The sequence below is a fragment of the Pinus tabuliformis genome, chromosome 8 (assembly GCF_031772625.1).
Source record: "Pinus tabuliformis cultivar Carrire ecotype Pingquan chromosome 8, CPIR1, whole genome shotgun sequence".
Taxonomy (NCBI): Eukaryota; Viridiplantae; Streptophyta; class Pinopsida; order Pinales; family Pinaceae; genus Pinus; species Pinus tabuliformis.
Genome location: NC_142294.1, coordinates 1,639,087,394 through 1,639,094,356, shown reverse-complemented (window position 1 = coordinate 1,639,094,356; position 6,963 = coordinate 1,639,087,394). Strand labels below are relative to the sequence as shown.

Sequence of the window (6,963 nt, the reverse complement as noted above, 5' to 3'; positions counted from 1 at the left end):
CAAATCAAAATAATTATTTGTTAAATTGCATGTCTCTTGTCAAGGCCTTTAAACCTTCTGCATTCCATGAGGTAACTTTCTTTGCAAACCCATTATGTTTTTCCTTATATTCTCCAAGCTAATGAGAGTAGTGAAAGCCAATGAGAGTAGAGAAAGGGTTCTAAACTTTAATAGGTCTAATTAGGAATAAAACAACTATCAAAAGTAATAGGTGGGTGCTACTTTAGGTGGTCATCCACTAAGTCCTTTGATTGATTCATCTTAATTGTGGATCTACAAAGCACAGAGAGGGAACAAATTTCTTAAGGTACAAACTTCTTTTAGAGTGAAAAGAGATTTGATCCCTCTTAGCGCTTGGTAGATTCGGAGTTGAGATAGATCTAGGCATATATATATATATATATATATATATATATATATAACCATGGGTTATCAAAAGCGTAGGCCAAAAGCACCAACTTTAATTTGACTATTTCAACTTAATTTTATTTTAATTATTAATTTCATTTTTAGAAAAGTGATTAATCCATAGCCCTTCAGGGATTCAGATTGTAACAAAATGTTACCAAACAATTCCATGTTTTTTTATGAAATCCCCAATCATGTCATTTCAACATCAATGGCTTCCATCACAAATTACTGGAATATCTCATATCACAAATTAGTGAAATATCTCATGCTTAAATTGTTAATGTTCATCCTTAATACCTTAAAGGGATGCTTGGAGTTTTGAAGTGGATTCAGAAAAGTCCAGAAATAAAATAATTGTTTTGATGAAATGCAGTGATTTCTTGTATGGAGTAATTTGCGATTAAATTACACAAACCTGTAATAGAATCTATTACATTTCAATCAAATACCTTCAATCGGATTCACGGGCCATAATAGAAAAGGAAAAATGTCAAAGCTAAACCCAATTCCTTCGAGCTGGAAGTAAAACAAAGCAGTAGCAAGATGCATTCAGTAACCCCCTGCTCTGGAAAAGTATTAAAAAAATAAACAGAGTATCTCATTTTTCTGCTTCTTCCCCATATCTTCCTATTAAAAAAATGAACCATATTTCCCCTAGAACAGAATAAATGATAGCATCGGGCAGTATATCTAATGCCCCAAACTGTCAACTGAAACTCCCCACTGCTAAATGGAGTGGCAGGAGACGCGAGGAAGAAGTTGGAAATGAGATGGATTCTTTTGTTTTTTCTGTGGAAATTGCGGGACGAAAATGCATTCAATATTTAGGTGCATTCTCGACTGGGAAAACTGAAGAATTTCGTTCTATTGATATCGTTTGGACTTGGATCTAAACGTGTGTATAGATAGGAAATGAAACAAAAAGAGAAGAATTTCATCATATTCATATCAAGTCGTGTGTTTAGATAGGAAATAAGACGCGATGAATAGGTCCGAGTCCCGACGTGAGTGCAGGTTATATGCCCGGCTTTATGTTGACATGTATTTTACATGTGTTGCGCACTTAGACCTATGTGCTCCACCATATTCTACACTGTCAACGCCAAATCTATTTTGAGCTTGGTTCCAAATCTATTTATATTTCAAATATAATTTAGACATTGAAATATTGAGATATCTCCAATTATTGAATGGTCTGATTTCTACACAAAAGCTAAAAAAACATATCATTAGATTGCTCCCATATATATAGGGTGAGAGACATTGCAAAGCACAACAAAGGCTTGGGATATAATAATTTTGACTTGTAATCACATGATATGCATTCCACAAATCAAAGTAATTATTTGTTAAATTGTATGTTTCTTGTCAAGGCCTTTTAAATTTATTTTAAAATGAGAAAACAATGTGTAATTTTTTATTGTTTAAATTATATTTTTGAATATCATAGAGATTACATAGCATGTATATAGAGTGATTTTATCAGTATAAATTAAATTAGTTTATATAACACTAAAATAATTTTTTTTAACAATTTTTTTCTATATATAAATATATATGAAGTTGATATCAGGGTAAACTAGTTTATGAGTTCACGGAGAACGGGAGAGATGCCGGGACTCGATCGCTGGAGCGATTTCTCTCTGTTAGAGCCAAGATGGGAAGCAGCAGGGTGCTTATAATAGACACAACAGGCTACATTGGACGACATGCTGCCAAGACCAGCCTCGATCTCAGCCATCCCACCTTCCTCCTCGTCAGGGAGTCCACGGCTTCTTCTAATTCTGAGAAAGCCCAGCTTCTGGAATCCTTCAAGGACTCATGTACAAATATAGTCCACGGATCACTAGAGGATCATGCAAGCATTGTGGAGGCAGTGAAGAAGGTAGACGTCGTGATTTACTCAGCTGGAACACTATAGATCGAGACGCAGGTCTATATTTTCAAGGCTTTTAAAGAAATCAGAATGGTCAGGGGGTTTTACCCATCTGAGTTCGGGATTAATGTTGATAACGACAACGAAGGGGAGCCTGCAAAGAATACTTTCCTCACTAGCAATTGTTTTGCAGGGTATTTCTTTCCTGGCCTGAGACAGGCTGGCTTTTCTGCCCCTCCAAGGGATACAGTTGTCACTCTTGGAGATGGGAATGCTAAGGGCCTTGATAGGATGGGTTTTGGATCTGCAGGTTCTCCCATCGGATCCAGCGCTGAAATCAACAGAGGCTGGCTGCATGTGGTTCTGCTCCCTGCTGCTGTGAACAGATACAAACTTTCTAGATGTAGACTGGATCTACCCGATCCAGACAACAAACAAAGGAATCACCAAGATTCAAGTGCCCTGGATCTCTGGTCTGCGAAAGGCCAGCCGAACTAGGATGCACAAAACTTCAACCACCCGTTACACTACGCCTTCAAGAAGCCTGTTTCGGTAGTGGTGATGGGCCCTGCACAGGCACCCTTCACCAATCTGACTCCCCAGATCTCAGAAAGGGCAATATGGCTCCAGGATAGCCTGAACACAAAACAGAGGAGAACAACTCCCACAGTCTCTGTGGCGGCAACCTCACTAGATCCACGCTTCCAAATCAGTATAAAACCCCCCTCTGGGAAATCAACCCTAATCTGGGTTCAAGCTTCAGACAGTGTCTCAAATCTGAAGAAAAACATTGCCAATCACATTGGCCTCCCGGAAGGACATCAACATCTCTTCTCTGAAGGCAGATCGTTATAAGATCACAGAGCAATTGACTACTACAACATCAAGCCAAGATCTAATATTATTGTAAACATGAGGCTACGAGGAGGTGCAGTAGCCAATGGCCCACGAAAACAATCAAAAGGGGGCAGTGGATCTAAAGCAAAACACAACCCAGATCCACACCAGCAGCACAAAAGAGAAGGAACATCTTACAAGCATATTCTACAAGGGGGAAAATCTTCCTCTACAGCTCCACAGCAGGTCGGTACAGAACCCAGCGCTTATATCGTGGAGCAACTGAACTATACACCTGAACTAACAATAGATACAACAGAAACAGAGGAGGTACGTAACATTTACGAAAGACAAGCCCTCATCTGTCGCTTCAACGGTTTCTGGCCAAAACCCATGGACCTTTTTCATTGGATTTTCACAAAATGGTCTCTTAATTGTGACGTCATGCTCTGCTCCAAAGGCTTTTTTATAGTCAAACTTCCTTCCGAAGAGGTTAGGGCCCTAGTTATTCAGGAGGGCCCGTGGTTTTGGGGATCTTCAGGACTCTTCATTACACCTTGGACCCCAGAGTTTGACGCAAACACCGTCATTGTCTCCAGGGTGCCAATGTGGGTACGACTACATAACCTCCCTGCACATTTTTGGGACCAAAAGACACTCGCATGCATCGGAAATTCTTTTGGCAGATATATTAAAATGGATACTCAGTGAGTGGAAGATGTTATCTACACTTTTGCACGAATATGTGTGGAAGTTGATCTCAGCAAAGGATTACCGGACTGCATAGTACTGAAGCATAAATATCGCGGCTTGATGCAAACAATAAATTATGAAAACACAACATTCCGATGCAGAATATGCTGGCAGATAGGGCACCTACAAAATGCCTGCCCATAATTCAAAAAAGACAGCCAAAGAAGGAGGAAATCCGGGAAAAAAAAAGGGTGGACATTCCCCCCACCAGACCCTGAGGAAGAGGAAGATGGTGAGGAGGAATTGCCCATCCCAAATGAGAACAGCCAAGTAGAACCGCAGGAACAATCTCCACAAGTGCCCATGGAATCGCAACCGGAAAAGGCTTCCGACACAATGGAACTCAGTGGAACCAAAAGGCAGCATAAATCAGACACCTCAGACACGGACAAGGAAAACCCTTGACCCGGTGAGGAAAACCCATTTCAACTCGTTCCCATGCATCCGGCTCAAGGCGAGTGGTGCAAGGTAGAGAAGAAAAAGGGGAGGAAAACTTGATCTTCCCTCTATCAGGCATCCCAGTGCTCCAGGCATGGTTTTTTTTCAACAATTTTTTCTTCTTTGTATTTGGCATTTGTGTCAACCATTTTTTGTCACGCTTCACAACGTTGTCTTTGTAATGCTTTGGCATCTACAAAATGTAATTTTCAAAATTAATGGAAATTACGATTTTTTCTAAGGGAAAAAAGGTTAAACTAGTTTATACAACATTAAAATAATTTATTTTAACAATTTTTTGCTATATATATAGATATATATGAAGTTTATATCACCTGTTAAAATATTTTTTGAAAAGTATAAGGTTTAAACATCTTACTCTCATATATATATATATATATATATATATACCTTCTACTTACTTTACAAGAAATTATATTAGGTTATATGGACAATTAATTAAATATGTATAGTGTAATTTTTTTCCTTATTATTTAGCGATTTTTTATTTTTATTTAAAAAAAACCTTTAAATTAATTAAAGCAAAAAAAAATCCATAATTAACATATATTGGACAATTTACTAAACAAATTTCATTTATACTTAAACTCCCTTAACACAACTCCTAACAACATGTTCAAAAAGGGACACAAACAACTAAAATTTTTGGCGCAGGCTTTAATTTGACCAGACAAAAATGAAATTTCTGCAATATTTTGATAACATGAAAAAAAAAATTGGAAAATTTGAGTTACCCTTTTTTAACAATGCTAAATTTGCTGAATTCATTTCTGCCCTTAAAAAAATTCAAACAGTCTTACTATTAATTTTTATTTTTTTAAATTTAACCAGATTTCAAAGAATTTTTGCTCTCCAAACAAATTTGCGGCTCGGTAAACAACTTTTGGTAAATAGGTCTCGTACGTGAGGCATTACATATATGCGCAGACGACATGAAAATATCGTTCGGAATTTTCCGAAACAGGAGTTGCCATGATAGACTCAACATGAACAGATTAAGAGCATTTGGCCGTACAATAATCTGACCACTCGAGCCAGTTGCACCAACTTCACTTCCAAAAGATTCCCATTGCTTTCGGAACAAACCAGGGCCGCTTGCAAATACTGACAATGCTTCCTCAACCTATTTGAGAAATTGAATGAATTATGAATAGCTATCATGGAAGCATGGTATGCTAAAAATATCACATTGTCATCAAAGTTTCTCCTTGCAAAAGTTTATAGCAAATTAAATGTAAGTGCAGAGTTAAGAATCGTCCATTTTGATTCAGATGAGGTTCGTCACGGATAAAGAGAGGACATAATTTGCAGACTGTAGTAACTTGCACGAACACTTAAATGACAGAACTTGCAGACAAGACTGTTTGGAAAGACATGCAACAATGAAGGTCTTTCGTGGCGGTTCTAGGTTCTCCCAGAATGTCAGGTGGTGAATATAATAATATTTATAAATAGTTGCAACATTGAAAATAATGTTACAGCAGTGGTGACGAGTATGGCGTTGGAAGGTGGTGGTCAGCGTTGCGTTGGAAGGTGGTGGTCAGCGTTGCGTTGGAAATGGGTAGATGTGAGACTCAAAATTATCACATGGGCAGTAGTTACAGGTGTTGCGTTGGAAATGGCGCATTGGGATTGTGGGTCTTGAAATAATTCAACGCACATGGGTGAAGCCAAATAATTGAAGTAATCAGATCATTTGATTGAGGAGAGGGATTCTCTCGTTTTACCTGCGGAAGTTGCCAGATGCGGATGAATTTCATTGTACTGCTGGGGCTATAAGACATGTTTGATAGATTTGATGTGTAAACGCGCAGGTCATATCCGTGTAAAATATGGTGACCAGAATCTAGATCAATATTTCAATAGATTTGGTGATTTAGATTCACAAAATCTAGATCAATAATTTTTAGTTTATTATATAGGATAGTATATAGGATAGTATAGGTTCATTATTGAATTGAAATAGTAGCAATATCAATATAACCATATTTTGTCTCATTATGTTTTTTTCTTTGAAAGTTATAGAAATTCTGGCTTATCAGCAATATCAATACTTTTTGAAAAATAAGGAAAATAAATTGTATACATATGTTTCAGTTGAATAAAAAATGTGGTTGACTATGAGCACATCAATTTTCTGGTAATAAATGCATTAGCTTTTCTTTAATTAATTTATGTTTTGAATTTTTAGTTAGTTGGCGAATTAATCTTTGGTCAGATTGTATTTTTTTGTGATTTCAACAAATGCTGTATGGAATTTAGGGGAAGTTGACTGGAAAATATGACCTTGAAACCTCCAAATTTTTAATTAGAATAGTAGAAGTAGTTAGGTTTAAGTTAGTTATTTTTTTTAAAATTTATTATATATTTTAAGTTATTTGGTTTGTATTTGACATTTTGGAATAGATTTTATGGTTCATTTTGGCCCCATTAATTTAGAAATGAGGAAATCATATTTTTAAGTTATTTAATTTGTATTTGACTTTTTGGCATAGACTTTATAGTTGATTTCTATATAATTTGGGTGTCTTGGAGCTTTCAAGATTTAGTCTCCATTTATACATTAAAAATATAATTTAAACACTGAAACTTTTAGGCCTAGAGTCCAATTATACATTAAAAATATA

General features: G+C 36.6%; 1 pseudogene; it reads left to right on the top strand.

The window, feature by feature from the left end:
* The first annotated feature begins 2,068 nt into the window (after window positions 1-2,068).
* Window positions 2,069-2,785, top strand: LOC149242430 (phenylcoumaran benzylic ether reductase PT1 pseudogene; annotated as a pseudogene).
* Window positions 2,786-6,963: the final 4,178 nt, after the last annotated feature.